Below are 19741 nucleotides of genomic sequence, written 5' to 3'. Positions count from 1 at the left end.
TGCTTGTTGGCTCATGCCAGGTGGCCCCAGGCAGGGCACAGGCTGAGGCTGAACTTGACCTGGAGCAGGGCCCCTCCTAGGAAGCCCTAGCCTGTACACCTGGTGGCTGACTTTAGTCAGTGCCAGTGCACCACCCAGGATCACATCTGGAGACGATGCACCCCAAAGGCAGACTAGGAAGGCACCAGAGCCCTGCTAAAGCGAATCCTGCTCTGTAGAGTCAGTCCCTGTGCAACGCCTCCTCTGCTGGTCATGGCCAGTCCTCACGAACAATCAGCCCAAGGGTCAATCCCTCTCATTGATGAGCAAACAGCAACCAAGGCTCAAGTCTAACAGGGGGGCACACACAACCCATAAGGGACATACCTGGAGTACCCAGCTCAGGTGACCAGGGAAGACTGCCATCGGGCCCCACAGAACACCTACTACATAAGGCCACTCTATTAAGACCAGGAGAGATAGAAGCCCTATCTAATACATAGAAACAAACACACGTAGGGAGCAAAAATGGGAAGACAAACATGTCTCAAATGAAAGAACATAACAAAGCTCCAGAAAAAGAACTAAACAAAATGGAGACAAGTAATCTACCAGATGCAGAGTTCAAAACACTGGTTATAAGGAAGCTCAATGAACTTAGGGAAAGAGAAGAAGAACTCAGTGAGAATGTTAACAAAGAGATAGAAAACAGAGTGGAGATAGAAAACATAAAAAAGAACCAGTCAGAAATGAAAACTACAATAACCGAAATGAAGACTACCTTAGGAAGAATTAACAGTAGATAAGATGAAGAGGATCAAATTAGCGATTTACAAGATAAGGTAGCAGAAAACACCCAACCAGAACATCAATGAGAAAAAGAATCCCCAAAATATGAAGATAGTTTAAGGGGCCTCTGGGACAACATCATGCGTATCAACATTTGCATCATAGAGATACCAGAAGAAGAAGAGAGAGCAAGGAATTGAAAACCTATTTGAAGAAATAATGACTGAAAACTTCCCTAACCTGGTGAAGGAAATAGAATAAAACCCCAGGAAGCGCATCTAGTCTCAAAGAAGATGAACCCAAACAGGCTCACAGCAAGACACATCATAATTAAAATGCCAAAGATTAAAGACAAAGAGAATCTTTTTTTTAAAAAAAATTTTTTTTAAGGCCTACAGCACCTGGTATTCCTATGTGGTTTCCCATCCAAGTACTAACCAGGTCCAACCCTAAAGAGAGAATCTTAGAGGCAGCGAGTAAAAGCAGTTAGTTACCTACAAGTGAACTCCCATAAATCTGTCAGCTGATTTCTCAACAGAAACCTTGCAGGCCAGCAAGATTGGCATGAAATATCCAAAGTGATGAAAAGTAAGGACTCACAACCATGATTACGCTATCCAGCAAAACTATCATTCAGAATCAAAGGACAGATGAAAAGCTTCCCAGAGAAGAAAAAGCTAAAGAAGTTCATGATCACTAAGCCAGTGTTACAGGAAATGTTAGAGGGACTTCTTTAAGAAGAAGAAAAAGGATTAAAAATATGAATAATAAAATGATAGTAACTACATATCTAGCAATAATTACTTTAAGTGTAAATGGATTAAATGCTTCAATCAAAAGATAGGGTGGCTGAATGGATAAGAAAACAAGAGACTCACTTCAGATTGAAAGACACACACAGACTGAAAGTAAAGAGATGAAAAAAGTTGTTTTATGAAAATGAAAACAAACAAAAAAGCTGAGGTACTAGTACTTATATCAGACAAAACAGACTTTAAAGCAAAGGCTATAAAAAGAGACAAAGAAAGACCCAGTTATCCCACTTCTGAGTATTTATCTGAAGAAACTCAAAACACTACTTCAAAGGGACATGTGAATCCATATGTTCATTGAAGCATTATTTACAATAGCCAAGATATGGAGGCATCCTGGGTGTCCAATATGGATGAATAGATAAAGAAGAGGTCACACACACACACACACACACACACACACACACTGGAATATTGCTCAGCCATAAAAAAGAATGAAATCAGCAACAACATGAATGAACCTAGAGGGTATCGTGCTGAGTGGAGTAAGTCAGAGGGAGACAAATGTCATATGTGGAATCTAGAGAACAGGATAAATAAACAAACAACAGAAACAAGTACATAGATACAGAGAGCATTTTGATAGTTGGCAGATTGGTGGGTGAGGGTTGGGTAAGGGAGGAGGGGATTAAGAGGTATAAATTAATAGTTACAAAATAGACATGGGATATAGAGTATAGCATGGGGAATATAGCCAGAAGTATTGTAATAACTATGTATGGTGTCAGATGGGTGCTGGATTTATTAGGGTGATCACTTTATAAGTTATGTGAATGTCTAATCACTGTGTTGTACACCTGAAACTAATATAATATTGTATGTCAACTATACTAAAAAAAAGAAAAATATAAAAATTAAAAACAAAACAATATTATTGACTATATTCCCTAAGCTGTACTTTACACCTCTGCGACTATTTTCTAACTACCAATTTGTACTTCTTAATTACTTCCCATTTTTTACTCAGTCCCCCATCAAAGTCAGCCACTCTCTTAATTTGATAGATTTCTATATTTTATGATAAAAATCTTCATATGCTTGAGATGCTACTATATATGCAGCTTTGTAACCTGTTATTTTTACTTAACATTGGACTTTTAACTTGGCTTTCAAAATTCTTTCATTTAATATGATTTTTTCTTTTTCTTTGTCCTTATTGAAATATAATAGACAATTAGTTGCTTGTATTTACATTGTGCAATTCAATGAGTTTTTTTCATAGTATACAATAATATATCAGTTTCAGTTTTATAGCATATTGATCAGAGATCCACATAACTCACAAAGTGATCACTCCACTAAATCTAGAACCCCTTTTCCCCCTTACATATTAATTCCAACATTATTAACCATCTTCCCTATGCTGCACTCTACATCTCCATGTCCATTCTGCAACTATCTATTTGTACCTCTGAATCCGTTTGCCTCCCCCCCCACCTCCTCCTACTAGTGTCCCTCTAAATATTCTATGTATCTATGAGTTTATTTCTGCTTCTGTTGTTATTGTTGTTTATTTTGTTCTTTAGATTCCATATGTACATGAAATCATGAGATATTTGTCTTTTTCTATCTGACTCATTTCATTCAGGACAATACTCTCTAGGTCCATCAAGGCAATATCTTTTTCCATCCCCTTACTTTTAATTTGTGTGTGTCTTTTAATCTGAAGTGAGTCTTGTAGGCAGCATATGTAGGGACCTTGTTTTCTCATCCATTCAGTCACTCTATCTTTTGGTTGGAGTATTAACTCTTTTCCATTTGAGGTACTTGTTGATAGGAATGTAGTTGTTACCATTCTTTATTCCTTTTTGAAACATGTTTTTTCTTTTTAAAGAAGTCCCTACATCATTTCTTGTAATGCTCGCTTGGTGAAGATAAATTCCTTTAGCTTATTTTTATCTGGGGAGCTCTTTATCTGTCCTTCAACTCTAAATGATAGCTTTGCTGGATAAAGTATTCTTGGTTGTAGATCCTGGGTTTTCATCATGTCAAATATTTTGTGCCAGCTCCTTCTGTCCTGCATAATTTCCCTTGTAGGTAACTGCTTTTCTCTTGCTGCTTTTAAGATTCTCTCTTTGTATTTAACCTTTGGCATTTTAATTACAATGTGTCTTGGTGTGGGCCTTTCTGAGTTCTTGGCTTTGGGGACTCTCTGAGATTTCTAGGGTTTTATGTCTATTTCCTTCACCAGGTTAGGGAAATTTTCTATCATTATTTCTTCAAATAGCTGTTCAACATCTTGTTTTCCTTCCAGTACTTCGATGAGATGGATATTTTTACCTCTAATAGTGTCCCATAGGCTCCTTAAATTATTATTATAGTCTTGGCTTCTTTTTTCTTGCCATTTTGATTGAGTGTCTTTGGCTTTCCCATCCTTTATATAGGTCCTTTGATCCTCTTCTTTATTCACTTTGTTTACCCCATTTAATATACTTCTCATCTCAGATAATATGTTCTTCATTTCAGGCTGGTTCCCTTTTATAATTTTCATTTCCATTTTTGTGTTTTTTATTCTTTGTTGAAGTTCTCACTGAATTCATCTACACTTCTCATAAGTTCATTAAGCATCTTTATAACCAGTGTTTTGAACTCTGCATCTGTTAGATTGCTTGACTCCATTATTTCTGGATCTCTGTTCTCTTCTCTCATATGGTTTCTGCTTCTTTGTCTTTTCATTTTGGCTGCCTTTATATGTCTGTTTCTATGGACTAAGCAAAGCTCCTAAGTCTTCCGGTCTTGTTAGTGTGGATTTGTGTAGTAGGTGTCCAGTGGCACCGTCCTGAGAGAGATTCAGCTGCCGGCCAAGTTGAGCCCCAGCCTGTGCTCCGCCACAAGGCCACCTGTTAAGATTCAGCAAGCAATCCACAGATGCTGTGCTTATAGTTGCCTTAAAAGGCCACGCCAGAGACTGAGGTCAGCTGCCACCAGTGTGAGTCTAGGTGCTGCTCAGCAAGGAGCACTTGACTCTCCAAGGATACACCTGAATGTGGTTTGAGTGGGGCTGCGAGTTGGGAGAGCTGGAGTTTCAGGGAATCCAGTTTGATGATGTCTCAGCTATGGTGGTGCTGAGTCCATGCACTGGGAGGTGGGAGGGCTCAACTGAGGAACAGTGAATACTACCAACACTTCTGTACAGAGCGAGTCTTGCCTGGACCCTCACTCCGACAACTCAGTGTTCCCCTGTAAGTTCCTGCACAGCCAAACCGGCACTGGTGCTCAGAGAGATTAAGTCCGTCACCACGAAAGTCTGCTCGCAGACCTGGCCCCTTTAAGAGGCGTCTGCCACCACCACTGCCGCAGCCTCTGTCCTAGTCAGCTACTTGGGACTGGGCAGCCTCGAGTCCTCGCCCCGTCCTACCGTCTGCCGTTGCAGATGATTTCTTAGATTTCTTCCTAGTAGTATGGCTTGATCGTCTAGATTCCAGGTGATTTTTCCTTGGTATTTGCTCCTTGTTTCTGTCACAACTTTTAGTTGCCAGAGGGATGAACAGAATCTCTATCATCTATGCCATTTTTTTGTCCTATCTCATTCAATACAATTTTTAATGTTCGAGCCACATTGGGGTCTATCTTTCCCATTCATCATGGGATCTACAAACAGAATGTCAACCTGTCCACTCTTTGGTAAAAGGTCCCCAAATGACCAATCAGACTCTTTGGGTTTGGGGAGCACGGCTGTCTTAGGGGCAGGCTAGGGAAAAGAGGGAGATAAAGGGAGATGGGGAGGGGTGGAGGCATGGAGATAGAGCTTATTCTTCACAAACTAGATTTAGAGGTCCTGAATAAGGAAGTTGGTTGCTTTGGCAAAGCTTGGAACCCACCCGTTAGTCTTGCACTCCCTCTGCTGGCCTCGCTGGACACATCCACTAGGTGATTAACATGAGCAGAGACTACACAAGGCTCCAGTCAGTGGAAAGCACCTGTGATGGAGAGAAAAGAGAAACAGCCACCTTTATGCAATTTTTATAATATCGAAGTTTACATCAACATTGATGGCTGATGATTGTGCTTATTCAGTTGAAACAAATTAGAACCCGAGATCTCACCCCTCCCCTGTCCGTTTCTCTTTTTCTCTTCCCCAGCGAAATGGGATTCTAAAGGTCTCAGGTTTTCTTTTCAAGATTCTTATTACTCTTCTGCCAGGTCTCTGGTGGTCTACTTGGTTATTACTCTTGACTGTATTTTGCGGTTGCTTTTCTCTCCTTTTCCACAGTCTTTGCCCTGCCCCGCCCCTTTGCTGGTGCCGCTTGTGAATAAAAAAGCAATGGGAAAACCCTGTCTTTGCCTTGCAAAGCAGAGCTCCCTTAGCTCCTTTAATTATGTAGCCTCTTATTTTTCCATTTGTGCTTAATTCAAAGCTGTAAAGAGCTTTTCGAAATAGGTATATGCTCGACTTGACAGTTGTGATAAAACAATGCCTCCAATAAAGAGAAAGCAAGACACATTTGCAATTTCCTTTTCCATAATTTATAGTGATTTAGCTCCCCCCATCAGGAGATAAGAATTTCTTTGGGAACAATTTTCTTTTAATAGCACCATCTGAAGCAGCAAACATTTCTTTTGCAGTCATTAGAGCTTCTACCTTACAAAAAAGTTACTGAAGATTGGATTAGGATTTAGAGAGAAGCTGCCTGCATCACATAAATAAACAATGAAGGCCTTGGCCATTTCATTACAGAACTTAAATAAGCAGTACAGATGGTCAGCTGCTGCATTACACATGCATAACCTATTTAAAAGATGACAGTATCAGATCAGAAGCATTAATGTACTCACAGTGCCATTCATTGACTCTACTTGAGTACTTCTTGAGTACCAAAGCCCTGGGTCAGGCAAATTGTTGCTGGCAGTAACGCAGACAGATGAGAAGATAAGGGAATTGTTGAATGATAAGAAGACAAATACTAAATTAACTTAAAGATTTATGGCCCCCCAGCTTAATCTAATAAATGTTATTTGCTACTGATTCTTCTCACTGAGTTGCAAGTGACAAAAATAAAAATTTAAAAATTCATGTTCATTGATGCACACTCAAAAAAGTAATTTATTATCTTATTGGTTCATGTAACAGAAATTCAGAGCTTCAGGTATGGCTGGTTCTAGTTGCTGTTAAAAAACAAAATTCAACTGGGTAAATTTAAAGATCTAATTGGCTTTATTCAACAATCCATGAATTAGGCAGCATCCCATCTAGCAAAGAGAAAAGAGCTCCAAAGAGCTGTACAAAATAGAAGGCGTTTATAGATGGAAAGGGGTGTAAAAAGGAAGTTTCTAATAAAGAGTGGATTGTTTCAGCAAGGTCACCTTCTTCTGGGAGATGACAGTGGTCCATCAGGCAGTTTACGTCACCAGTGCTGACCAGGTAATTCTAGATTGACTGGTTAAAGTCTATATTACTGGGAGAGGCTCAAGCTCCAATTAGGTTAGATATTAAGTCTTGGTTTGGTGACATGGGCTTAGCACAAGTGACTGTTTTGGGGCCTATTGTTTCTTTTTTAACAATGCTCAGGTATGGTTATCAGGTCGTCTTTCTTCCATGTCGGCTTTATTTACAACATGCTGTCACTGCTGTTATTCGCTGGTGCTCCATTGTATATATATTAACACATTTAAGTCCAAGGAAAGAGATTCTTTGTCCTAATCATTTTAGCAAAAGATCAGAGATTTTATCTCTTTTACAGTTTTAGATACACATATTTTCAGAAACAATCGCTGTGCCCAGAAGAATGGAATGTGTTGATTGAGTCATGTGCCCATTCTGTGAGCCATGAGTGTGTGTGTATGTAGAGTGGGGGGTGGCATACCGAGGGTTTGTAGATAGCACTACCAAAACAACTAGCCTAAGACTAAAATCTGCATGCTATTAGAAAATGGTGGGATGTATGCTGAGTAGGGAAGATCTGTCTAATCATTCAACTAACTCAATTTAGAAAGGAACAGTCACTAAAACCTTCAAATTAAATTCATTTGACATACAGGATGGACCCTACAGTAAACACTAGAAAATGACCTCAAGTCTGTTCTAAGTTAAATTTATTAGGAGGCTGAACTAGCAGGCATTCTTCCCAAGTAAAAACAATCTAACTGATACCTTTTTTTATGCTACCAGTCAATGTTTGACAAATTTATATTCCCATTTTTTCAAATGACAAAAGAAAGTTTTACTGTAGCACACCTCTCAGTTAGTTGAATTAAATAAAATATGCGGCAGCCAATCTAAGAATCACAGTGCTGAAAGGGTCAAGTTAATGTAAAAGGCATGGCTGAGCTAACAAGTTCCAGACTGCTAAGCCCCTGTCATTGCTTTAGAAATGTTTCTTTCTTTTAACTTGTACTTGGGGCCATTTACTTGTGGTTACTCTGGTGCTACCACAATCTCTCTGGAATTCAGAGTCAACAGATTACAATACTAAAAGGGACTATTGTTATACTTCAATAAAGAAACAAGACACACACACACAAATGAGTACATGAAACCGCTGTGTATCAGATAAATGGACTGTATCAATGTCAGTTGCCTGATTGTGATATTACTTTGTAGTTTTTCAAAATGTTGCCATTGGGGTAACTTGGTGAAGGGAACACAGGGTCTTTGTGTAATTTTTTAAACTTGCATATGCATCTAAAATAATCTCAAATTTTATTATAAAATAGCATAAGACCAACAAATAAAAACAACCAAAATATTAGTTATAGGATTGGCATTATGATGATAATGATGTCCTGTGTCATCTAGATAGAAGCAAATATTTGAAATTTTTTCCAAATAATAGTGTGAATGTGTTCTCATCTTCACGCAGACTCAAAACTTTGGACTGAAGTTGTGGAAGCTCTAGGCTGGGTTAAGAATACTCTGAACTTAGTTGTGGAAAGAGGTCTGAAAAAGTTCTAGAAGTAGGTATTCATTCGATAAATATTTATTTTTAAAAAATCGAGGTAAAATTCACATAACATAAAATTAATCATTTTAAAACCTAACATTAGCTCTTAAATGAATAATTCAGCATCATTTAGTATATTCATAACGTTGTGCAACCACTATCTCTATCCAGTTCCAACCATTTTCATCACCCCAAAATAAAGCCCCATATCCATTAAGCGGCTTCTTGCCATCCTCTCCTAACCCATCCCCTCTGGAAACCACTAATCTGTTTCCTATCTCTATAGATTTACCTACTCTGGATATTTCACATAAATGGAATCATACAACATACATGACCTTTTGTGTCTGGCTTATTTTTTTACTTAGCATATTTTGCTAAGGAAAATATTCATCAATGTTGTATTTTCATCAGTACTCCATTCCTTTTCATTGCTGAATAATACTGTTATCTGAATATAGCACATTTTGTTTATCCATTCATCAGTTGATAAACATTTGAGTTGTTTCCACCTTTTGTTGTTGTGAATAATGCTGTTATAATATTTGCATACAAGTATTTGTTGCATTCTGTTTTCTTTTTCTTTCTCTCCCCCAGTCCCTTTTTCTCTCCTTTCTTTTGCAACTGAATCTGTTTATTGAAACTTCAGTTCTAAAAAAGCATAAAGAACCAGATACAGAGAGGCCTGTGAAGGGAATATCCAGAAGAGAAACCAGAAGAGAGGGAAGACCAGGAGCAGGGTTCTAAGAGAAGGCTGGAAGACAAAAGGGCAAGGTTGAAGGCCCCTGTCGTCCCTGGCTCCTTTAGATTATATGCAAGGAATGGGTGTGGAGAGGGCTTCCCACCTTACCCCGCCTTCCCTCAGCTCCTTCTTTGGCCGCATCAATCCCTGGCTCTCCTGCTTCAGGGTCAACATTTCCTCCCCTCCTTCCCCCCACTTCTCCTATCTCCCACCTTTATCTTTCCATCCCAGGGAACTCATAAGCAAAAGTCTAGAAGAGCCCAGGAGAGATGAATAGACACAGGCTTCTCCTCTGTCCATCTGTGACATGCCTCTGGTTACCAAGTTGAAGCTTTTCCTGGCACCATCACTGCTCTGGATGAGCAGCCAGCCCCTAAGATCCAGGAAAACGAGTGCCCTTCAGTCCTTCCGCCCCACAACCCCTTAAGTTTCCTTACCCAGAGAAACAGGGGATCAGACAAAGACCCAAAGAGGTAGAGAAAATCCAAATCAAGCATTGCTCCTCCAGCTTCTGAAGGATTCCCAAGTCCTCTTAATGCATTCCTTGGAGCCCCACCTACCCTGGGAAAAATGAAAGACTTGAGGTGGGCCAGCTCCATGATGCTGAAAAGGAAACACTGTTGGAGCTGTGGGAGTAGACAGGTCATCGGGCTCCAGGGCCAGTGCGGAGGCAAGCCATGGGGATGGTACAAGAAGCTGGGGGGCCCAGTGCAGATGGTATGGTGGGGGAGGTGGCAGGTGCAGCAGGTTGTGGGGGTGTCTTTCTGGAGCTTCTGGCAAAGGGCACAGTTATAGAGAAGAGTGAAAGGGGCAGGAGGATCTAGGGGAGGCAAAGGTTGGATGTCAGTGATGCCAGAAGACTGCCCCAGAGTAAAGGCAATATTACATCACATTCCAGGCAGCTGGAAACATTGGCAGGAGAAGGCAGGCAGTGTGGCATGGGAGAAGGTATGCAGGGTTCCACGAAGTACCTGAAAGTCAGTCCAAGGTCCAGGGGGCCACATGGGGTGCTGCAGTGCAGCCCTAAGGGCTGGTGTACTACAGCCACCGATGCCACAGCCGGGGCCACACTACTCATATATGCCATAGCTAACAGGTAGGACAACTTTACCAGCTGCTAGCAGAGCGAGCCCAGGGCCAGCTTCCAGGCTGATGACTCCAGCAGTACATGCAGGTCTGCTTAGATGTACCAGCCCCATCTCCATCCATTCTTTTTAGCCACATAGCTCTCTAGCCAGCTCAGCACCTCAAAGATCTTTCAAAGGTCAGTGTAGAGATGCCAATCCATGATACCCAGGAAGTCCCTCTCCAGGGCATTGAGAGTAGAGTGGACCACACCCCCTACAGCTCCCCACTCATCATTGAAGACCTCCTCCTCCCTGCCTCATCATAGAGGTACGAACTGGCCACCATCACAGAGATTAGAAACAAGTGAGAAGAGGACACATGCTGTAGGTAGTCTGGGTGGGGTACCAGAGCCTCTTGCTATACACAGAGCTAGCATCATAGGACAGGGGGAGATGCATGCCTCCAGGGACACTTGTGCTACAGATTTCTTCTGAAGTGTGCTAATAGGGCTTGGAGTTGCCTTCTGGAGCAGTTACAAAGCAGCGTCTGCCATGGGCCTGGAGAGCTCCTCCATACAGTCAGCTTCCCAGTCCCAGCCATAGCAAAGTCTTCTCTGGATCTAGGCATGCAGCTTCTGGTGTCAGGGGAGCAACAAGAAGTCCCGGAAAGCTGGTGAGGGAGAAGGTGCCTTTTTTGCTCAGCAGGAGCCTGGCTAGGTCCATCACACTGCCCGCCACTGTCCTGCGAAGGTGGAAGAGGAGGGGGCTATGGAGCCATCCCTGCCCCGCCAGTCTACCTGCCTGCCCGCCTACCCCACCGTAGGCCATGGCTTTAGTCAATGTGGCCCATTCCTTTGTGTGTTGTGTTTTCAATTCTTTAGGGAATATACCTAGGAGTGAAATTGCTGGGTCATATAATGGTCCTATGTTTAACTTATCAAATATTTTTTGAGCACCTACAATATTCCCCGTGGTATTCTAAGTGCTGACAACACAATATTGAACCAAAGGGACAAAATCTCTGCTTTCCTGGGGCTTATCCTTTAATAGCAAAGTGACAACAAATAACAGGAGTGGTACGTAACTTGTGGTGCAAAATGAAAATCCAAGTCTCTTTGGTGAAACATTATAATTCAGAACGTTAGATGGCAACAGCAGAGCATTAAACCACATGGAGGGCCCTTCTAAGTACTAGCCCCTCAGAGGCTGCATATGTCGCCCGCCCTGAAGCCCACTGTGACAATAATTACATAAATATGGTCATTTCAGATGCCAAGCACCTGCAAGTACACAAAATGGGGTAACATGACAGAGAAGAACTGGAACTGGGTGAGCTACTTCGGATAGGTGGTTAGGAAAGGGCTCTCGGAGAAGATCATGTTTAAGCTGAGAAGCAGATGGTAAAAGGGAGCTAGCTTTATCAAAATCTAGGAACAAGTATCCAAGTTTAGGCAAAGCCCCAGGTATGAATGTACTTGGTGTGGTTCAGGAACCAAAACAACAAAACAAAGACAGTGTGGCTAGAGCCTGGCTCTCCTAAGCTTGGGTTCAAGTATGATTTCTAACATTATGCTCCTTGAAGAAAGCTCCCAAGGTTTTACATTTCTAATAAGTAAACCTTTGGGCCTGTTCTTTAGAATGAAGCTAGTGAAGCTGCCCTGGACCTATGATTCTCAATGAGCAGGAAAGGGTACACTGGTCTTCCCAGGTACTTCCCAGGTGGCCCCCAGATTTTGCTTAAAGTGTAAAATTTATTCTCCTTCAACTAAGAATGCCTAGTATCTTAGGTATGCTGAACTGAGGGGTGGCTGGATACAGTGTGTGTGGAATACGTTTTGATGCTAGTAAATAATAAGAAGCATACCATGATGTCAACACAGTGCCCAAGGCTGTCTACTGGGATGTATTGAGAACATGGGTTTCTGATAGCACAGTCCTGGAAGTAAAGGAGGTTGAACCGAGGCCAAGTGAACAGAGTAATTTTTGTGTACACTCACGTAGACACCACCAGACATTTTTAAACTGGAGTACACACTGCATTTCAATCATTGCTGACTGCTTCAGTGTCTTTTCATCTCTTTACGTATGCCTTCAAAAGCTCTAATATTCATCAAGTTCTTGGAACTGGAAAAATGTGTAGAACACGTCTCCAGACATTTACAAGGACTGTATAAAGTGAAAGGGTCAGACGTCTGGCTGACCTAGCAGTTCTCTTTGCAACTGGGCAAGGCCCAGCTCAAGAAGTAGAATTTACTCCCAGGCCAAGACTCTTCTGGAGCCATGAGGCTAGTGGTGGATGAGTCAGAGAGATGATGCTGGTTAGAGGGAATCTCTTAGGAATTACTTTAAAATTAATAGTTTAGAAAACTTGACTAATGGGGCTAGAGACTGTCTATTAGCAAGAGGGAAAAATCTACATTCTTCATGTCTTTCTAATACCTAAGCAGTATTAGAAACTGTGAAGGAGGAATGAATTATCATCTGAAAGGAGAAAATGAAGACACCAGATCACAGAAATGATTGAATGGGAGTATGAATGCTCCAAAAGGTTTGCAGGAGTAAATGTTTTCTAGTTCTTTTTTGGTGGATAAACACTTTGTTATCTTAGATCACTCTGAATAACTTGGACCTATAAATATGATCATATTCATTTTAAAGGACACTGTTTTGGTCACTGGGGCTGCTATAGCAAACCACCATAAGCTGGGTGGATTAAACGACAAATATTTGTTTCTCACAGTTCTGGAGGCTGGAAGTCTGAGATCAGGGTGCCACGTGGGCGGGTTCTGGTAAGGACTCTCTTTCAGGTTGCAGACTGCCAACTTCTCATTGTATCCTCACATGACGGCGAATGAGAGAGATATCTAAAGTCCTTTTTATAAGGGTGCTAATCCCATTCATCAGTGCTTTAACCCCAAGAATTAATTACCTTCCGAAGCACCCCGAATACCTTCACATTTAGGATAAATTTTGGGGGGACCCAGCATTCAGTTCGTATCAGGTTCTGAAGTGGCCTTCATATTCATTGCATGTGTGGAACTACTGATTGGTGAGAACGTCTGTGAGTGGTTTCAGTCATTCTTTGGGGTCCTGCTTAAGATAATTCTTGGCAGGAGACAGAGTCCCAAATCCTTTTGCCTTGTTAACAGACATTGCTGAATCAGCATTCCATTCAGTATGCGATACGTAACTTTTGTGTTTTTTAAAATACTCATCATCATGTGGCAAGTTTTTTATTCTTTCAAAGTGAAATACCTAGGGAAAATGTTATATTTTCATTTAGAGCTAAATATAACACCTCCAGATAGAAATAGAAATTAGAAAATGTTCCATCTCAAGTCTCTTTTATCCTCTACTATGATAGTAGAAGAAATTCACTGAAACCAGTCAAGTCAAAAAATACTCCCCACATTTATTTTTCCTGGCCTGTGTAAAATTTGAAGGTTAAGTCACTTCTTTATGAGGGAGCTCTGAAAATAATTCTTTTGTAATTGTTTTGAAAAAGATGAAGTTATAATAAGCCTAATAATAATGTTCTACAAGCATAAAGTTAATTTTTATATGGTCAAAGTTGAATCTGAAAACATTAGCTTCCTATTACCTTTTTAAACAGGAAAGGTAGACTATTTTTACACTTTTTTTTTTACTTTTGAGAACTTTTGTTTTAAAAATTATATATATACATATATATATTTTTTTACATGCAAAGAATAAAATATGGGAGTGTATGTCCCAAAATGTAGTAATCATCAGGTCTAAGGGTAAGATTAGGTATGATTTTCCTTTTTGTATTTTCGTATTTTTCCACAGTTATTTGAATAATATGTGGGGAAAAAGAGAAAATTAATATAGGCAAACTGTGGGTCAGAATCATGACCATAAACAGATGGCATATTCAAGAGTTTAGGCAAGGAGAGTTGAATCGAGTTTAATCACTTTGTGGAGAGGAGTAGTCAGGATTAAGGACCCAACAGGGCATGATGAAGGACCCAAGGACTAATGCAGAGGACAGTTGTTACCACCGTTACAGAAGGCCAAAGGGAACATGATTTCAGAGCCTAGAGAGAGCTTGAGACTGATAGGACCTTGGCCAGGCAGAGAATGTGTGTGGGGGGGTGGGGAGACGATTACGTAGCCTTACTTTTTTACCCCTGATCTGAACCCAGCAGAACCCAGATTGGGCACTCCTAAGAGGCTGGTCTCAAGACACAGAGAAGAGCAGAGAACAGATGATAATGGATGCACTGGAGCAAATTGAGAAACCGCGGCAACTGCAGCCATGTTATAAAGATACATTATCTGCTGTGGGCCACAACTGTGTCTAGTCTATGAACCCATAGAGAAGCTTTTCAAGGTTTGTAGCTTCCTCATTCACAGATCAATACAAAAGCATAGGAGATCATAGTTCAAGCTACAACAAAGGCTTATCTCCAAGTCTCCAAGCTGGGGGAACTTAAAGTACAAAGGTGCATTTATTAAAAGGCAGTTTTTGAGTTGCTAGAACAATAAAAGTATAAACTATAAAAAATGTATGATATGGCACCTAGAAGAACAGTGATTAACAGGATGAATTTGAGACTGTATCAAAAACTATGAGATAGAGGTAAATGAGGACACTTTCCTTTCTCTATCTACTCACAAAACCACCTGAATTATTCAGGAATTGTTGGATAATATTTAATAGACTCTCTGTTTTAGATTGTAGTAGCTGGTGATGGGAGCCACCTGCTCATATCATCTTTCCTTTGACATACCTTTTGTGTGGTGTGTGTGTGTGCACATGCACAAGCATGTATGTGTGTATGGGGTGCGGGAAATGTGGCATGTGCCTTACACTGTGCTATGGGTAAGGAACCTGGGCTAGGCCATTCATCCAACAGATATTTATTACAACCTTCTTTGGACCAGAGTGTGTGGCCCAAAGTACTGAGAGCAGAGTGATGATAATGTCACCTGCAGGGCATTCACAGCAAAGGTGTGAAACTGGTTCAGTCCAATTCATCCTGGCCCACTGCTCCATTCCTTCTGTCAGCTATAAATAACAAACATGGTGTGAATGAGCTAAGCTATGCTAGTCTGCTCTGCTAGGGTTGGAAAAGAGTAGAAAGACAAGGGCAAAAGGTGTTGGAGGCGGGCTCAGGCTGTACACCATTCTCAATTGATAAACTGAGAAAATAAACATTTATAAATTTTAAAGAAAGGAAACAATCAACAGAGTGAAAATATATCCTATGGAAAGGAAAAAAAATATTTGCAAACCGTATATCTGATAAGAGGTTAATTTCCAAGATATATAAAGAAATCTACAACTCAATAGCAGAAAAATTAATAACCTGATTAAATGGACTAATGAGTTGAGTAGACATGTCTACAAATACATAGAAATAGCCAACAGGTATATGAAAAAAATTAAACATTAAAAATCATCAGGGAAATGTAAATAAAAACTGCAATGAGACATGACTTCACACCTGTCAATGTGGCTTTTATCAAAAAAAACAAGTGTTGGTAAGGATGTAGAGAAATTGGAACCCTTGCTCACTGTTGGTGGGAATGCAAAATAATGCAGCAGCTATGGAAAACAGTATGGAGGTTTCTCAAAAAATTAAATGTAGAACTACCATATAATCCAACAACCCACATCTATCTAGGTATTCAACCAAAAGAATTGCAATCAGGATCTCAAAGAGACATCGTTAGTATTCTTATGTTTATTGCAGCATTATTCACAACAGCTAATTTTTGGAAATAACCAAAATGCCATTGACAGATGAATGGATTAAGAAAATGTAGTATATACATACAATGGAATACTATTTAGCCTTAAAAAAGAAAAATTCTGCAATATGCAGCAACATGGATGAATGTTGAGGACATTATACTAAGTGAAATAAACCAGCTGCAGAAAGACAAATACTACCTGATTCTGCTTATTTGAGGTATCTAAAATAGTCAGATTTGTAGAGTTAAAGAATTGAATAGTAGTTGCAGGGCCTGGGGGTAAGGAGAGATGGAGAGTTATTAATCAATAGGCATAAAACTTCAGTCAAAATGGATAGGCTCTAGAGATATGAAGTAAAACACTATCAGTCTAGAGTCAACAACAGTGTATGGTACACTTAAAATTTTGTTAAGAGGATAGATCTGATGTTGTGTTCTCACCACACACACAAAAAATTTAAAACAAAATACATCAGTTTGGGGATTAAAGGGAGAAACTCACCCCCTAACATGGATTTTAAAGTGTTATAAAGCCTGGCCCTTGGCCACACCTTCAAACTCATCATAAACCTCCTATTTCCAGCTCAACTTTCTGAAACCCAGGCTCCTTGTCCTCTTCCAGCTAGGAGAGTTCACCGCTTCTTCCAGAATAGAAGGGGTTAAACGTTGTTCTTTCCTTCTTCTGCCTTGGGTATTCTCTTCTTTGCCTGTCCCACCCTTCTCTACTCACCCTTCAGTTCTCCTCAGGGTAGCCTTGCCTGACCACCCTGATTAGATGAAATCTCCTGCCATGGCCCTGGTACCTTCCCAGGGTAGCACTTATGTAATTGGCACCTTAATATTTGTCTGTTTTCTCAAATAGTGAACTTCTTAAAGGCAAATGCTTCTCACTCTCTCTTCTTTGCTCGCTTTTTAATATTTTTGTTAATTTTGTTAAATTTATATAAATGTGCTAAATTCATATGTGTTGAATGAGTGAAAGAATAAATGAATTGACGAAGGTGAGGTGTTACTGAGTATAAAACAGGGCATCTAACCAAGTCAGAGGAACCAAGTAACCAAGTCTGTAATAGCTTATCATTGTCTCCCTATCACCTAGCCCAGTGCTTGAAAGATCAGTTATCGAAGCCACTGCTTCTCAAAATTAATGTTTATATGAGTCACTAAGGCATCTTGTTACAATGAAGCTTTGGATTCAGTAGATTTGGAAGGGAGCCTGAGATTCTGTATTTCTAACAAAGACCACACTGAATAGTAAGGTTCTAAGCATCATCATGTAGTTGCAAGAGGATATTGGCTTAGAGTGGTACATCAATTAAGATGCTTTTGGTTATAAGTAACAGAAAACCCAGCTCAAAACTGGCTTACTTAAAAAATAAAGATGATTTATTTTGTCACTAAATGAGGCCAGTGACAGGGTGGAATTCAGGCACAATTGGATCAAGGCTCCAACTCTTCTCTGTGATTCTTTTGGTGCTGCCCTCCTCTAAGTGCCTTTTCCATTCTTTTGTTTAATTTCTTGATGGTGGCAAAATGACTACAACTTTTTCAGCTGCTGTATTTCTGTACTATACTATCCAGTAGAAAAGAGGTTATCTGTACTCCCAACCATCAAGAAAAATTCTATTCTTAACTCTAGAATAGAATTATATGGGGTGAGGTGGGAGGAATTTATAATGTATTTGGCTGAAGTTGTCCATTTGCTAGCTTCAGAAGAGGTGGCTCATGTTGTCCTAATAGATGTTCGAATAATTCCATGCATATTATGCTCTCAGGTATGAACCAAGGCTGAGCCGAGAAATAGCCTCATGAAAAGTGGCAACTGGAGCTGCAATGCAAGTCTCCTGGTGGAATTTTAGGCACCGTGGTGGAGATCATTGAGATCTTCCTGAACAGCCCTGGAAGCATATCTCATTTTTCTTTGCTGGGCTTGATCTTGTAAAGCCAGATGAAAACCCCAGCTAGTTCATGATCTCATCTTCCTCTGAGGTAAGATTGTCTGAAGACAGGGTTACAGCTTCTAACATACAGACAGAGCTCTGGGAGTTTTGTTGACATTCATTTTTATAGCTCTGAGGAGTTTATTTCTATCCTTTCTGTCAGTAATGTGAGATAAGTAGAGAGGAAAATGAGATCCCCAGGAGTATGCAGTTTTGTTGAGCATTGTAATGTAATTGTGATGAACCTGGTCTGAGCTTCTTGGAAACTCTATGACTAGGTTGTTTATCGTGTCACTGTGGTGCCTGAATATGAAACCCGAGTACCAGAGCCTGGCTAACCAGGAGACTTGGGGAAGGGACAGCAGGTCTGACAAACTTCAGCCATCCACCTTGCCGCCCAAGGAGACCATGGCCTCTATCAGAGCTCTAACACTGCAAATAAACCCTCTGAGACCCACACTGTAGTGACTTCATCAAAGAGAACTGACTTTGCTGCCAGCATTGTTTTGGCAGAGTTTATCCTAAATATAGCACATCCAGGGAATGCTATCTACCTCGAGTTTCTGCAAGGTTGTACAGTATGTATGGTTCTTGCATACTTGCCGTCTCACAGAAGGGGCAACATTTTACGGGAGGAGGAAAAGGAAAAACAGTGGGCCTCTGACTAGCCTTGTTAACTTTAGATAAGTCACTTAATCCTTGTGGGGCTCAGTTTTATCATCTTGCCTATACAATGGGCATCTTCTAAGACCAATCTCATGGAATTACTCTGAGAGTCAAATTAGATAAAAATGTTTCGATTCTTTGATAAAGAACACTATGAGGGTTCCCCATTCTGAACAGACTGGGGTCCTCTTAATACTGATGATGACTCAAGTGTCTTTGTCTAGTCCACAAGGCAGTGTGTGGTGTAAAGTTAAATTCACTATTCTTCTTCTTGTCTTTATTTGATTAGTGGCTATCTCCCTGCCAGAATTCTACAAGGGCAAGGTGGTGCCTACTTTTGGCATACCTGTTTGCCTATATTTCTAGCTCACTGCCTGGCTCTGCAAGTATTTGTTGAATAAGTGAAAACTTAATGAATGAAAAATGAATTCAAGTCAACAAAGGTTCTGTGGATGCTTCCAACGTGCTAGAGTTTTGTAGTCAGGAATTATTTGTGTGTAAGAAATAGGAACCCCACAAAACAAATGTGAACTGAAAGAAATAACCAAGGCTGGAAAAATATCCAGGTCTTGAGGGACTAGGTGAAGAACTGAAAAATTAGCAAGTTCACTTGCCCAGACTCTGTCTCTCTCTCTTCCTACCTCCCTCCCCTCTCATCTTCTCACTTATGCTTTGCAATTAGTTTTATTCTCTTCAGCTGCATACTGGCATTTTCTACTTTGATCATACTAGAGACCAGACCACTGTAGCCTCTTATTTTAAGCACCAACTCTTAATAACCAGAGTCTCTGTGTGTCAAATGTAAACTTTCAAGAAAGAAATTATGAATTTCTTAGTTTAAGGAAGGAGTCTACCTGAGGTCCCGTCAACTATGATGTCACAAGGTGGTGGTGTGGGTGTGGGCGTGGGCAGGAGGTCCTCTGATCTGCCTGCTGCTTTGTAGAAGCTCAAAGGGAGGGCATGGGTAGGTTCTGAGAGGTGATCATTGGTAGAGGCCTCTCTAGAACACAGACATTGTGCTGGGTATTGGAGTGAGCACCTTTCATTCATTCCAGAAATATCCACTGGATATCTACTTTGTGCCAGGCATTGTTCCAGGTGCTAGGGATATAGTGGTGATAAGTAAGAGAAACAAGACCCATGT

The 19741-nt window shown here is 40.5% G+C and overlaps 1 pseudogene; it reads right to left on the bottom strand.

The window, feature by feature from the left end:
* The window catches only part of LOC120593780 (protein CNPPD1-like), a 79908-nt pseudogene extending 68915 nt beyond the window's left edge, over nt 1-10993 (bottom strand).
* Nucleotides 10994-19741: the final 8748 nt, after the last annotated feature.

Source organism: Pteropus medius, unplaced genomic scaffold, assembly GCF_902729225.1.
Source record: "Pteropus medius unplaced genomic scaffold, Ma_sr-lr_union100, whole genome shotgun sequence".
Taxonomy (NCBI): Eukaryota; Metazoa; Chordata; class Mammalia; order Chiroptera; family Pteropodidae; genus Pteropus; species Pteropus medius.
Note: the sequence above shows the minus strand (reverse complement) of the source record. Positions and strands in the feature narration are given on the sequence as shown.